Here is a 15,143-nt window from a genome sequence, read left to right on the forward strand (position 1 = left end):
TGCCGACTTAAGTACAAGAGGACTGACACTATCACTTTCTATGATTTGAACCTCTCCTGTGAGTCCAGTTTTAGATTCCGATGCTTCACTTCAGGTGTACTGTATACCTTGCACCTTCTTATTGACGATGAAACACAGAAATTGCATCAGAATTTAATACAAATGGCACAATGCCGACTTAAGTACAAGAGGACTGACACTCTCACTTTCTATGATTTGAACCTTTCCTGTGAGTCCAGTTTTAGATTCCGATGCTTCACTTAAGATTTACTGTACCCCTAGGTCCTTCTTATTGATGATGAAACACAGAAATTTCATCGGTATTTAATACAAAAGGCACAATGCCGACTTAAGTATCAGTTGACTGTCACTCTCTCTTTCTATGATTTGAACCTCTCCTGTGAGTCCAGTTTTAGATTCTGATGCTTCACTCCAGGTTTACTGTATAACTTGCACCTTCTTATTGACGATGAAACACAGAAATTGCATCCGAATTTAATACAAAAGGCTCAATGCCGACTTAAGTACAAGACGACTGACACTCTCCCTTTCTATGATTTGAACCTCTCCGGTGAGTCCAGTTTTAGATTCTGATGCTTCACTTCAGGTTTACTGTATACCTTGCACCTTCTTATTGACGATGAAACACAGAAATTGCATCGGAACTTAATACAAAAGGCACAATGCCGACTTTAGTACAAGAGGACTGACACTCTCACTTTCTATGATTTGAACCTCTCCTGTGAGTCCAATTTTAGATTCCGATGCTTCACTTCAGGTTTACTGTATACCTTGCACCTTCATATTGACGATGACACACTGAAATTGCATCCGAATTTAATACAAGAGGCACAATGCCGACTTAAGTACAAGAGGAGGGACACTCTCACTTTCTATGATTTGAACCTCTCCTGTGAGTCCAGTTTTCGATTCCGATGCTTCACTTCAGGTTTACTGTATACCTTGCACTTTGTTATTGACGATGAAACACAGAAATTTCGTCGGAATTTAATAGAAAAGGCACAATGCCGATTTAAGTAAAAGAGCACTGTCACTCTCACTTTCTATGATTTGAACCTCTCCTGTGAGTCCAGTTTTGGATTCCGATGCTTCACTTCAGGTGTACTGTATACCTTGCACCTTCTTATTGACGATGAAACACAGAAATTTCATCGGAATTTGATACAAAAGGCACAATGCCGACTTAAGTAAAAGAGGACTGTCACTCTCCCTTTTACATGATTTGAACCTCTCCTGTGAGTCCAGTTTTAGATTCCGATGCTTCACTTCAGGTATACTGTATACCTTGCACCTTCTTATTGACGATGAAACACAGAAATTGCATCGGAATTTAATACGAAAGGCACAATGCCGACTTAAGTACAGGAGGACTGACACTCTCACTTTCTATGATTTGAACTTCTCCTGTGAGTCCAGTTTTAGATTCCGATGCTTCACTTCAGGTTTACTGTATCCCTAGGTCCTTCTTATTGACGATGAAACACAGAAATTTCATCGGAATTTAATACAAAAGGCACAATGCCGACTTAAGTAAAAGAGGACTGTCACTCTCTCTTTCTATGATTTGAACCTCTCCTGTGAGTCCAGTTTTAGATTCCGATGCTTCACTCCAGGTTTACTGTATAACTTGCACCTTCTTATTGACGATGAAACACAGAAATTGCATCCGAATTTAATACAAAAGGCACAATGCTGACTTAAGTACAAGAGTACTGACACTCTAACTTTCTATGATTTGAACCTCTTCTGTGAGTCCTGTTTTAGATTCCGATGCTTCACTTCAGGTTAACTGTATACCTTGCACCTTCTTATTGACGATGAAACACAGAAATTTCAACGGAATTTAATACAAAAGGCACAATACCGACTTAAGTACAAGAAGACTGACACTCTCACTTTCTATGATTTGAACGTCTCCTGTGACTCCAGTATTAGATTCTGATGCTTCACTTCAGATTTACTGTATACCTTGCACCTTCTTATTGACGATGAAGCACAGATATTGCATCCGAATTTAATACAAAAGGCACAATGGTGACTTAAGTACAAGACGACTGACACTCTCCCTTTCTAAGATTTGAACATCTCCGGTGAGTCCAGTTTTAGATTCCGATGCTTCACTTCAGGTTTACTGTATACCTTGCACCTTCTTATTGACGATGAAACACAGAAATTGCATCGGAATTTAATACAAAAGGCACAATGCCGACCTAAGTACAAGAGGACTGACACTCTCACTTTCTGTGATTTGAACCTCTCCTGTGAGTCCAATTTTAGATTCCGATGCTTCACTTCAGGTTTACTGTATACCTTGCACCTTCTTATTGACGATGACACACTGAAATTGCATCCGAATTTAATACAAGAGGCACAATGCCGACTTAAGGACAATTGGACGGACACTCTCACTTTCTATGATTTGAACCGCTCCTGTGAGTCCAGTTTTAGATTCCGATGCTTCACTTCAGGTTTACTGTATACCTTGCACCTTGTTATTGACGATGAAACACAGAAATTTCGTCGGAATTTAATAGAAAAGGCACAATGCCGATTTAAGTAAAAGAGCACTGTCACCCTCCCTTTCTATGATTTGAACCTCTCCTGTGAGTCCAGTTTTGGTTTCCGATGCTTCACTTCAGGTGTACTGTATACCTTGCACCTTCTTATTGACGATGAAACACAGAAATTTCATCGGAATTTAATACAAAGGGCACATTGCCGACTTAAGTAAAAGAGGACTGTCACTCTCCCTTTCCATGATTTGAACCTCTCCTGTGAGTCCAGTTTTAGATTTCGATGCTTCACTTCAGGTTTACTGTATACCTTGCACCTTCTTATTGACGATGAAACACAGAAATTGCATCCGATTTTAATACAAAAGGCACAATGCCGACTTAAGTACAAGAGGACTGACACTCTCACTTTCTATGATTTGAACCTCTCCTGTGAGTCCAATTTTAGATTCCGATGCTTCACTTCGGGTTTACTGTATACCTTGCACCTTGTTATTGATGATGAAACACAGAAAGTTCGTCGGAATTTAATAGAAAAGGCACAATGCCGATTTAAGTAAAAGAGCACTGTCACTCTCACTTTCTATGATTTGAACCTCACCTGTGAGTCCAGTTTTGGATTCCGATGCTTCACTTCAGTTGTACTGTATACCTTGCACCTTCTTATTGACGATGAAACACAGAAATTTCAACGGAATTTAATAAAAAAGGCACAATGCCAACTTAAGTAAAAGAGGACTGTCACTCTCTCTTTCTATGATTTTAACCTCTCCTGTAAGTCCAGTTTTCGATTCCGATGCTTCAGTTCAGGTTTACTGTATACCTTGCACCTTCTTATTGACGATGAAACACAGAAATTGCATCGGAATATAATACAAAAGGCACAATGCCGACTTAAGTACAAGAGGACTGACACTATCACTTTCTATGATTTGAACCTCTCCTGTGAGTCCAGTTTTAGATTCCGATGCTTCACTTCAGGTTTTCTGTATACCTTGCACCTTCTTATTGACGATGAAACACAGAAATTGCATCGGTTTTTAATACAAAAGGCACAATGCCGACTTAAGTACAAGAGGACTGACACTCTCGCTTTCTATGATTTGAACCTCTCCTGTGAGTCCACTTTTAGATTCCGATGCTTCACTTCAAGTTTACTGAATACCTTGCACCTTCTTATTGACGATGAAACACAGAAATTTCAACGGAATTTAATACAAAAGGCACAATGCCGACTTAAGTAAAAGAGGACTGTCACTCTCTCTTTCTATGATTTTAACCTCTCCTGTGAGTCCAGTTTTCGATTCCGATGCTTCACTTCAGGTTTACTGTATACCTTGCACATTCTTATTGACGATGAAACACAGAAATTGCATCGGAATTTAATACAAAAGGCACAATGCCGACTTAAGTACAAGAGGACTGACACTATCACTTTCTATGATTTGAACCTCTCCTGTGAGTCCAGTTTTAGATTCCGATGCTTCACTTCAGGTTTACTGTATACCTTGCACCTCCTTATTGACGATGAAACACAGAAATTGCATCGGAATTTAATACAAAAGGCACAATGCCGACTTAAGTACAAGAGGACTGACACTCTCTCTTTCTATGATTTGAACCTCTCCTGTGAGTCCAGTTTTAAATTCCGATGCTTCACTTCAGATTTTCTGTACCCCTAGGTCCTTCTTATTGACGATGAAACACAGAAATTTCATCGGTATTTAATACAAAAGGCACAATGCCGACTTAAGTAAAAGTGGACTGTCACTCTCTCTTTCTATGATTTGAACCTCTCCTGTGAGTCCAGTTTTAGATTCTGATGCTTCACTCCAGGTTTACTGTATAACTTGCACCTTCTTATTGACGATGAAACACAGAAATTGCATCCGAATTTAATACAAAAGGCACAATGCCGACTTAAGTACAAGAGGACTGACACTCTAACTTTCTATGATTAGAACCTCTTCTGTGAGTCCTGTTTTAGATTCCGATGCTTCACTTCAGGTTTACTGTATACCTTGCACCTTCTTATTGACGAAGGATCACAGAAATTGCATTCGAATTTAATACAAAAGGCACAATGCCGACTTAAGTACAAGAGGACTGACACTCTCACTTTCTATGATTTGAACCTCTCCTGTGAGTCCAGTTTTAGATTCCGATGCTTCACTTGAGGTTTACTGTATACCTTGCACCTTCTTATTGACGATGAAACACAGAAATTGCACCCGAATTTAATACAAAAGGCACAATGCCGACTTAAGTACAAGAGGACTGACACTCTCATTTTCTATGATTTGAACCTCTCCTGTGAGTCCAGTTTTAGATTCCGATGCTTCACTTCAGGTTTACTGTATACCTTGCACCTTCTTATTGACGATGAAACACAGAAATTTGAACGGAATTTAATACAAAAGGCACAATGCCGACTTAAGTACAAGAGGACTGACACTCTCACTTTCTATGATTTGAACGTCTCCTGTGACTCCAGTATTAGATTCCGATGCTTCACTTCAGGTTTACTGTAAACCTTGCACCTTCTTATTGACGATGAAGCACAGATATTGCATCCGAATTTAATACAAAAGGCACAATGTTGACTTAAGTGCAGGAGGACTGACACTCTCACTTTCTATGATTTGAACCTCTCCTGTGAGTCCAGTTTTAGATTCCGATGCTTCACTTCAGGTTTACTGTATACCTTGCACCTTCTTATTGACGATGAAACACAGAAATTGCATCGGAATTTAATACAAAAGGCACTATGCCGACTTAAGTACAAGAGGACTGACACTCTCACTTTCTATGATTTGAACCTCTCCTGTGAGTCCAATTTTAGATTCCGATGCTTCACTTCAGGTTTACTGTATACCTTGCACCTTCTTATTGACGATGACACACTGAAATTGCATCCGAATTTAATACAAGAGGCACAATGCCGACTTAAGTACAAGAGGAGGGACACTCTCACTTTCTATGATTTGAACCTCTCCTGTGAGTCCAGTTTTAGATTCCGATGCTTCACTTCAGGTTTACTGTATACCTTGCACCTTGTTATTGACGATGAAACACAGAAATTTCGTCGGAATTTAATAGAAAAGGCACAATGCCGATTTAAGTAAAAGAGCACTGTCACTCTCACTTTCTATGATTTGAACCTCTCCTGTGAGTCCAGTTTTGGATTCCGATGCTTCACTTCAGGTGTACTGTATACCTTGCACCTTCTTATTGACGATGAAACACAGAAATTTCATCGGAATTTAATACAAAAGGCACAATGCCGACTTAAGTAAAAGAGGACTGTCACTCTCCCTTTTACATGATTTGAACCTCTCCTGTGAGTCCAGTATTAGATTCCGATGCTTCACTTCAGGTTTACTGTATACCTTGCACCTTCTTATTGACGATGAAACACAGAAATTGCATCGGAATTTAATACAAAAGGCACAATGCCGACTTAAGTAAAAGAGGACTGTCACTCTCTCTTTCTATGATTTGAACCTCTCCTGTGAGTCCAGTTTTAGATTCCGATGCTTCACTCCAGGTTTACTGTATAACTTGCACCTTCTTATTGACGATGAAACACAGAAATTGCATCCGAATTTAATACAAGAGGCACAATGCCGACTTAAGTACAAGAGGACTGACACTCTAACTTTCTATGATTTGAACCTCTTCTGTGAGTCCTGTTTTAGATTCCGATGCTTCACTTCAGGTTTACTGTATACCATGCACCTTCTTATTGACGATGAAACACAGAAATTTCAACGGAATTTAATACAAAAGGCACAATGCCGACTTAAGTACAAGAAGACTGACACTCTCACTTTCTATGATTTGAACGTCTCCTGTGACTCCAGTATTAGATTCCGATGCTTCACTTCAGGTTTACTGTATACCTTGCACCTTCTTATTGACGATGAAGCACAGATATTGCATCCGAATTTAATACAAAAGGCACAATGGTGACTTAAGTACAAGACGACTGACACTCTCCCTTTCTAAGATTTGAACCTCTCCGGTGGGTCCAGTTTTAGATTCCGATGCTTCACTTCAGGTTTTCTGTATACCTTGCACCTTCTTATTGACGATGAAACACAGAAATTGCATCGGAATTTAATACAAAAGGCACAATGCCGACTTAAGTACAGAAGGACTGACACTCTCACTTTCTATGATTTGAACCTCTCCTGTGAGTCCAATTTTAGATTCCGATGCTTCACTTCAGGTTTACTGTATACCTTGCACCTTCTTATTGACGATGACACACTGAAATTGCATCCGAATTTAATACAAGAGGCACAATGCCGACTTAAGTACAAGAGGACGGACACTCTCACTTTCTATGATTTGAACCGCTCCTGTGAGTCCAGTTTTAGATTCCGATGCTTCACTTCAGGTTTACTGTATACCTTGCACCTTGTTATTGATGATGAAACACAGAAATTTCGTCGGAATTTAATAGAAAAGGCACAATGCCGATTTAAGTAAAAGAGCACTGTCACCCTCCCTTTTTATGATTTGAACCTCTCCTGTGAGTCCAGGTTTGGATTCCGATGCTTCACTTCAGGTTTACTGTATACCTTGCACCTTCTTATTGACGATGAAACACAGAAATTGCATCGGAATTTAATACAAAAGGCACAATGCCGACTTAAGTACAGAAGGACTGACACTCTCACTTTCTATGACTTGAACCTCTCCTGTGAGTCCAATTTTAGATTCCGATGCTTCACTTCAGGTTTACTGTATACCTTGCACCTTCTTATTGACGATGACACACTGAAATTGCATCCGAATTTAATACAAGAGGCACAATGCCGACTTAAGTACAAGAGGACGGACACTCTCACTTTCTATGATTTGAACCGCTCCTGTGAGTCCAGTTTTAGATTCCGATGCTTCACTTCAGGTTTACTGTATACCTTGCACCTTGTTATTGACGATGAAACACAGAAATTTCGTCGGAATTTAATAGAAAAGGCACAAAGCCGATTTAAGTAAAAGAGCACTGTCACCCTCCCTTTCTATGATTTGAACCTCTCCTGTGAGCCCAGTTTTGGATTCCGATGCTTCACTTCAGGTGTACTGTATACCTTGCACCTTCTTATTGACGATGAAACACAGAAATTGCATCCGATTTTAATACAAAAGGCACAATGCCGACTTAAGTACAAGAGGACTGACACTCTCACTTTCTATGATTTGAACCTCTCCTGTGAGTCCAGTTTTAGATTCCGATGGTTCACTTCAGGTTTACTGTATACCTTGCACCTTCTTATTGACGATGAAACACAGAAATTTCAACGGAATTTAATACAAAAGGCTCAATGCCGACTTAAGTAAAAGAGGACTGTCACTCTCTCTTTCTATGATTTTAACCTCTCCTGTGAGTCCAGTTTTCGATTCCGATGCTTCAGTTCAGGTTTACTGTATACCTTGCACCTTCTTATTGACGATGAAACACAGAAATTGCATCGGAATATAATACAAAAGGCACAATGCCGACTTAAGTACAAGAGGACTGACACTATCACTTTCTATGATTTGAACCTCTCCTGTGAGTCCAGTTTTAGATTCCGATGCTTCACTTCAGGTTTACTGTATACCTTGCACCTTCTCATTGACGATGAAACACAGAAATTGCATCGGTTTTTAATACAAAAGGCACAATGCCGACTTAAGTACAAAAGGACTGACACTCTCACTTTCTATGATCTGAACCTCTCCTGTGAGTCCAGTTTTAGATTCCGATGCTTCACTTCAGGTTTACTGTATCCCTAGGTCCTTCTTATTGACGATGAAACACAGAAATTTCATCGGAATTTAATACAAAAGGCACAATGCCGACTTAAGTAAAAGTGGACTGACACTCTCTCTTTCTATGATTTGAACCTCTCCTGTGAGTCCAGTTTTAGATTCCGATGCTTCACTCCAGGTTTACTGTATAACTTGCACCTTCGTATTGACGTTGAAACACAGAAATTGCATCCGAATTTAATACAAAGGGCACAATGCCGACTTAAGTACATGAGGACTGACACTCTAACTTTCTGTGATTTGAACCTCTTCTGTGAGTCCTGTTTTAGATTCCGATGCTTCACTTCAGGTTTACTGTATACCTTGCACCTTCTTATTGACGATGAAAGACAGAAATTTCAACGGAATTTATTACAAAAGGCACAATGCCGACTTAAGTACAAGAGGACTGACACTCTCACTTTCTATGATTTGAATCTCTCCTGTGAGTCCAGTTTTAGATTCAGATGCTTCACTTCAGGTTTACTGTATTCCTTGCACATTCTTATTGACGATGAAACACAGAAATTGCATCCGAATTTAATACAAAAGGCACAATGCCGACTTAAGTACAAGAGGACTGACACTCTCACGTTCCATTATTTGAACCTCTCCTGTGAGTCCAGTTTTAGATTCCGATGTTTCACTTCAGGTTTACTGTATACCTTGCACCTTCTTATTGACGATGAAACACAGAAATTGCATCCGAATTTAATACAAAAGGCACAATGCCGACTTAAGTACAAGAGGACTGACACTCTCACTTTCTATGATTTGAACCTCTCCTGTGAGTCCAGTTTTAGATTCCGATGCTTCACTTCAGGTTTACTGTATACCTTGCACGTTCTTATTGACAACGAAACACAGAAATTTCAACGGAATTTAATACAAAAGGCACAATGCCGACTTAAGTACAAGATTACTGACACTCTCACTTTCTATGATTTGAACGTCTCCTGTGACTCCAGTATTAGATTCCGATGCTTCACTTCAGGTTTACTGTATACCTTGCACCTTCTTATTGACGATGAAACACAGAAATTGCATCCGAATTTAATACAAAAGGCACAATGTTGACTTAAGTACAAGACGACTGACACTCTCCCTTTCTATGATTTGATCCTCTCCGGTGAGTCCAGTTTATATTCCGATGCTTCACTTCAGGTTTACTGTATACCTTGCACCTTCTTATTGACGATGAAACACAGAAATTGCATCATAATTTAATACAAAAGGCACAATGCCGACTTAAGTACAAGAGGACTGACACTATCTCTTTCTATGATTTGAACGTCTCCGGTGAGTCCAGTTTTAGATTCCGATGCTTCACTTCAGGTTTACTGTATCCCTTGGACCTTCTTATTGACGCTGAAACACAGAAATTTCATCGGAATTTAATACAAAAGGCACAATGCCGACTTAAGTGAAAGAGGACTGTCACTCTCACTATCTATGATTTGAACCTCTCCTGTGAGTCCAGTTTTAGATTCCGATGCATCACTCCAGATTTACTGTATAACTTGCACCTTCTTATTGACGATGAAACACAGAAATTGCATCCGAATTTAATACAAAAGGCACAATGGTGACTTAAGTACAAGCCGACTGACACTCTAACTTTCTATGATTTGAACCTCTCCGGTGAGTCCAGTTTTAGATTCCAATGCTTCACTTCAGGTTTACTGTATACCTTGCACCTTCTTATTGACAATGAAACACAGAAATTGCATCGGAATTTAATACAAAAGGCACAATGCCGGCATAAGTACAAGAGGACTGACACTCTCACTTTCTATGATTTGAACCTCTCCGGTGAGTCCAGTTTTAGATTCCGATGCTTCACTTCAGGTTTACTGTATACCTCGCACCTTCTTATTGACGATGACACACTGAAATTGCATCCGAATTTAATACAAGAGGCACAATGCCGACTTAAGTACAAGAGGACGGACACTCTCACTTTCTATGATTTGAACCTCATCTGTGAGTCCAGTTTTAGATTCCGATGCTTCACTTCAGGTTTACTGTATACCTTGCACCTTGTTATTGACGATGAAACACAGAAATTTCATCGGAATTTAATAGAAAAGGCACAATGCCGATTTAAGTAAAAGAGCACTGTCACTCTCTCTTTCTATGATTTGAACCTCTCCTGTGAGTCCAGTTTTGGATTCCGATGCTTCACTTCAGGTGTACTGTATACCTTACACCTTCTTATTGACGATTAAACACAGAAATTGCATCCGAATTAAATACAAAAGGCACAATGCCGACTTAAGTACAAGAGGACTGACACTCAAACTTTCTATGATTTGAACTTCTCCTGTGAGTCCAGTTTTAGAGTCCGATGCTTCACTTGAGGTTTACTGTTTACCTTGCACCTTTTTATTGACGATGAAACACAGAAATTTCATCGGAATTTGATACAAAAGGCACAATGCCGACTTAAGTAAAAGAGGACTGTCACTCTCCCTTTCTATGATTTGAACCTGTCCTGTGAGTCCAGTTTTAGATTCCGATGCTTCACTTCAGGTTTACTGTATACCTTGCCCCTTCTTATTGACGATGAAAAACAGTAATCGCATCCGAATTTAATACAAAAGGCACAATGCCGACTTAAGTACAAGAGGACTGACACTATATCTTTCTATGATTTGAACCCCTCCTGTGAGTCCAGTTTTAGATTCCGATGCTTCACTTCAGGTTTACTGTATCCCTTGGACCTTCTTATTGACGCTGAATCACAGACATTTCATCGGAATTTAATACAAAAGGCACAATGCCGACTTAAGTGAAAGAGGACTGTCACTCTCACTATCTATGATTTGAACCTCTCCTGTGAGTCCAGTTTTAGATTCCGATGCTTCACTCCAGATTTACTGTATAACTTGCACCTTCTTATTGACGATGAAACACAGAAATTGCATCCGAATTTAATACAAAAGGCACAATGCCGACCTAAGTACAAGAGGACTGACACTCTAACTTTCTATGATTTGAACATCTTCTGTGAGTCCTGTTTTAGATTCCGATGCTTCACTTCAGGTTTACTGTATACCTTGCACCTTCTTATTGACGAAGGATGACAGAAATTGCATCCGAATTTAATACAAAAGGCACAATGCCGACTTAAGTACAAGAGTACTAACACTCTAACTTTCTATGATCTGAACCTCTCCCATGAGTCCAGTTTTAGATTCCGATGCTTCACTTCAGGTTTACTGTATACCTTGCAACTTCTTATTGACGATGAAACACAGAAATAGCATCCGAATGTAATACAAAAGGCACAATGCCGACATAAGTACAAGAGGACTGACACCCTCACTTTCTATGATTTGAACCTCTCCTGTGAGTCCAGTTTTAGATTCCGATGCTTCACTTCAGGTTTACTGTATACCTTGCACCTTCTTATTGACGATGAAACACAGAAATTGCATCCGAATTTAATACAAAAGGCACAATGCCGACTTAAGTACAAGAGGACTGACACTCTAACTTTCTATGATTTGAACCTCTCCGGTGAGTCCAGTTTTAGATTCCGATGCTTCACTTCAGGTTTACTGTATACCTTGCACCTTCTTATTGACGATGAAACACAGAAATTGCATCGGAATTTAATACAAAAGGCACAATGCCGACTTAAGTACAAGAGGACTGACACTCTCACTTTCTATGATTTGAACCTCTCCTGTGAGTCCAATTTTAGATTCCGATGCTTCACTTCAGGTTTACTGTATACCTTGCACCTTCTTATTGACGATGACACACTGAAATTGCATCCGAATTTAATACAAGAGGCACAATGCCGACTTAAGTACAAGAGGACGGACACTCTAACTTTCTATGATTTGAACCGCTCCTGTGAGTCCAGTTTTAGATTCTGATGCTTCACTTCAGGTTTACTGTATACCTTGCACCTTGTTATTGACGATGAAACACAGAAATTTCGTCGGAATTTAACAGAAAAGGCACAATGCCGATTTAAGTAAAAGAGCACTGTCACCCTCCCTTTCTATGATTTGAACCTCTCCTGTGAGTCCAGTTTTGGATTCCGATGCTTCACTTCAGGTGTACTGTATACCTTGCACCTTCTTATTGACGATGAAACACAGAAATTTCATCGGAATTTAATAGAAAAGGCACAATGCCGATATAAGTAAAAGAGCACTGTCACTCTCTCTTTCTATGTTTTGAACCTCTAATGTGAGTCCAGTTTTAGATTCCGATGCTTCACTTCAGGTTTACTGTATACCTTGCACCTTCTTATTGACGATGAAACACAGAAATTGGATCCGAATATAATACAAAAGGCACAATGCTGACTTAAGTACAAGAGGACTCACACTGTCACTTTCTATGATTTTAACCTCTCCTGTGAGTCCAGTTTTAGATTGCAATGCTTCACTTCAGGTTAACTGTATACCTTGCACCTTCTTAATGACGATGAAACACAGAAATTTCAACGGAATTTAATACAAAAGGCACAATGCCGACTTAAGTAAAAGAGGACTGTCACTCTCTCTTTCTATGATTTTAACCTCTCCTGTGAGTCCAGTTTTAGATTCCGATGCTTCACTTCAGGTTAACTGTATACCTTGCACCTTCTTATTGACGATGAAACACAGAAATTTCAACGGAATTTAATACAAAAGGCACAATGCCGACTTAAGTAAAAGAGGACTGTCACTCTCTCTTTCTATGATTTTAACCTCTCCTGTGAGTCCAGTTTTCGATTCCGATGTTTCAGTTCAGGTTTACTGTATACCTTGCACCTTCTGATTGACGATGAAACACAGAAATTGCATCGGAATATAATACCAAAGGCACAATGCCGACTTAAGTACAAGAGGACTGACACTATCACTTTCTATGATTTGAACCTCTCCTGTGAGTCCAGTTTTAGATTCCGATGCTTCACTTCAGGTTTACTGTATACCTTGCACCTTCTTATTGACGATGAAACACAAAAATTGAATCGGTTTTTAATACAAAAGGCACAATGCCGACTTAAGTACAAGAGGACTGACACTCTCACTTTCTATGATTTGAACCTCTCCTGTGAGTCCAGTTTTAGATTCCGATGCTTCACTTCAGGTTTACTGTATCCCTAGGTCCTTCTTATTGACGAAGAAACACAGAAATTTCATCGGAATTTAATAGAAAAGGCACAATGCCAACTTAAGTAAAAGAGGACTGTCACTCTCTCTTTCTATGATTTGAACCTGTCCTGTGAGTCCAGTTTTAGATTCCGATGCTTCACTTCAGGTTTACTGTATACCTTGCCCCTTCTTATTGACGATGAAACACAGAAATTGCATCCGAATTTAATACAAAAGGCACAATGCCGACTTAAGTACAAGAGGACTGACACTATCTCTTCCTATGATTTGAACCCCTCCTGTGAGTCCAGTTTTAGATTCCGATGCTTCACTTCAGGTTTACTGTATCCCTTGGACCTTCTTATTGACGCTGAATCACAGACATTTCATCGGAATTTAATACAAAAGGCACAATGCCGACTTAAGTGAAAGAGGACTGTCACTCTCACTATCTATGATTTGAACCTCTCCTGTGAGTCCAGTTTTAGATTCCGATGCTTCACTCCAGATTTACTGTATAACTTGCACCTTCTTATTGACGATGAAACACAGAAATTGCATCCGAATTTAATACAAAAGGCACAATGCCGACCTAAGTACAAGAGGACTGACACTCTAACTTTCTATGATTTGAACCTCTTCTGTGAGTCCTGTTTTAGATTCCGATGCTTCACTTCAGGTTTACTGTATACCTTGCACCTTCTTATTGACGAAGGATCACAGAAATTGCATCCGAATTTAATACAAAAGGCACAATGCCGACTTAAGTACAAGAGTACTAACACTCTAACTTTCTATGATCTGAACCTCTCCTATGGGTCCAGTTTTAGATTCCGATGCTTCACTTCAGGTTTACTGTATACCTTGCAACTTCTTATTGACGATGAAACACAGAAATAGCATCCGAATTTAATACAAAAGGCACAATGCCGACATAAGTACAAGAGGACTGACACTCTCACTTTCTATGATTTGAACCTCTCCTGTGAGTCCAGTTTTAGATTCCGATGCTTCACTTCAGGTTTACTGTATACCTTGCACCTTCTTATTGACGATGAAACACAGAAATTGCATCCGAATTTAATACAAAAGGCACAATGCCGACTTAAGTACAAGAGGACTGACACTCTAACTTTCTATGATTTGAACCTCTTCTGTGAGTCCTGTTTTAGATTCCGATGCTTCAATTCAGGTTTACTGTATACCTTGCACCTTCTTATTGACGATGAAACACAGAAATTTCAACGGAATTTAATACAAAAGGCACAATGCCGACTTAAGTACAAGAAGACTGAAACTCTCACTTTCTATGATTTGAACGTCTCCTGTGACTCCAGTATTAGATTCCGATGCTTCACTTCAGGTTTACTGTATACCTTGCACCTTCTTATTGACGATGAAGCACAGATATTGCATCCGAATTTAATACAAAAGGCACAATGGTGACTTAAGTACAAAACGACTGACACTCTCCCTTTCTAAGATTTGAACCTCTCCGGTGAGTCCAGTTTTAGATTCCGATGCTTCACTTCAGGTTTACTGTATACCTTGCACCTTCTTATTGACGATGAAACACAGAAATTGCATCGGAATTTAATACAAAAGGCACAATGCCGACTTAAGTACAAGTGGACTGACACTCTCACTTTCTATGATTTGAACCTCTCCTGTGAGTCCAATTTTAGATTCCGATGCTTCACTTCAG

The sequence above is a fragment of the Schistocerca serialis genome, unplaced genomic scaffold (genome assembly GCF_023864345.2).
Source record: "Schistocerca serialis cubense isolate TAMUIC-IGC-003099 unplaced genomic scaffold, iqSchSeri2.2 HiC_scaffold_1393, whole genome shotgun sequence".
Taxonomy (NCBI): Eukaryota; Metazoa; Arthropoda; class Insecta; order Orthoptera; family Acrididae; genus Schistocerca; species Schistocerca serialis.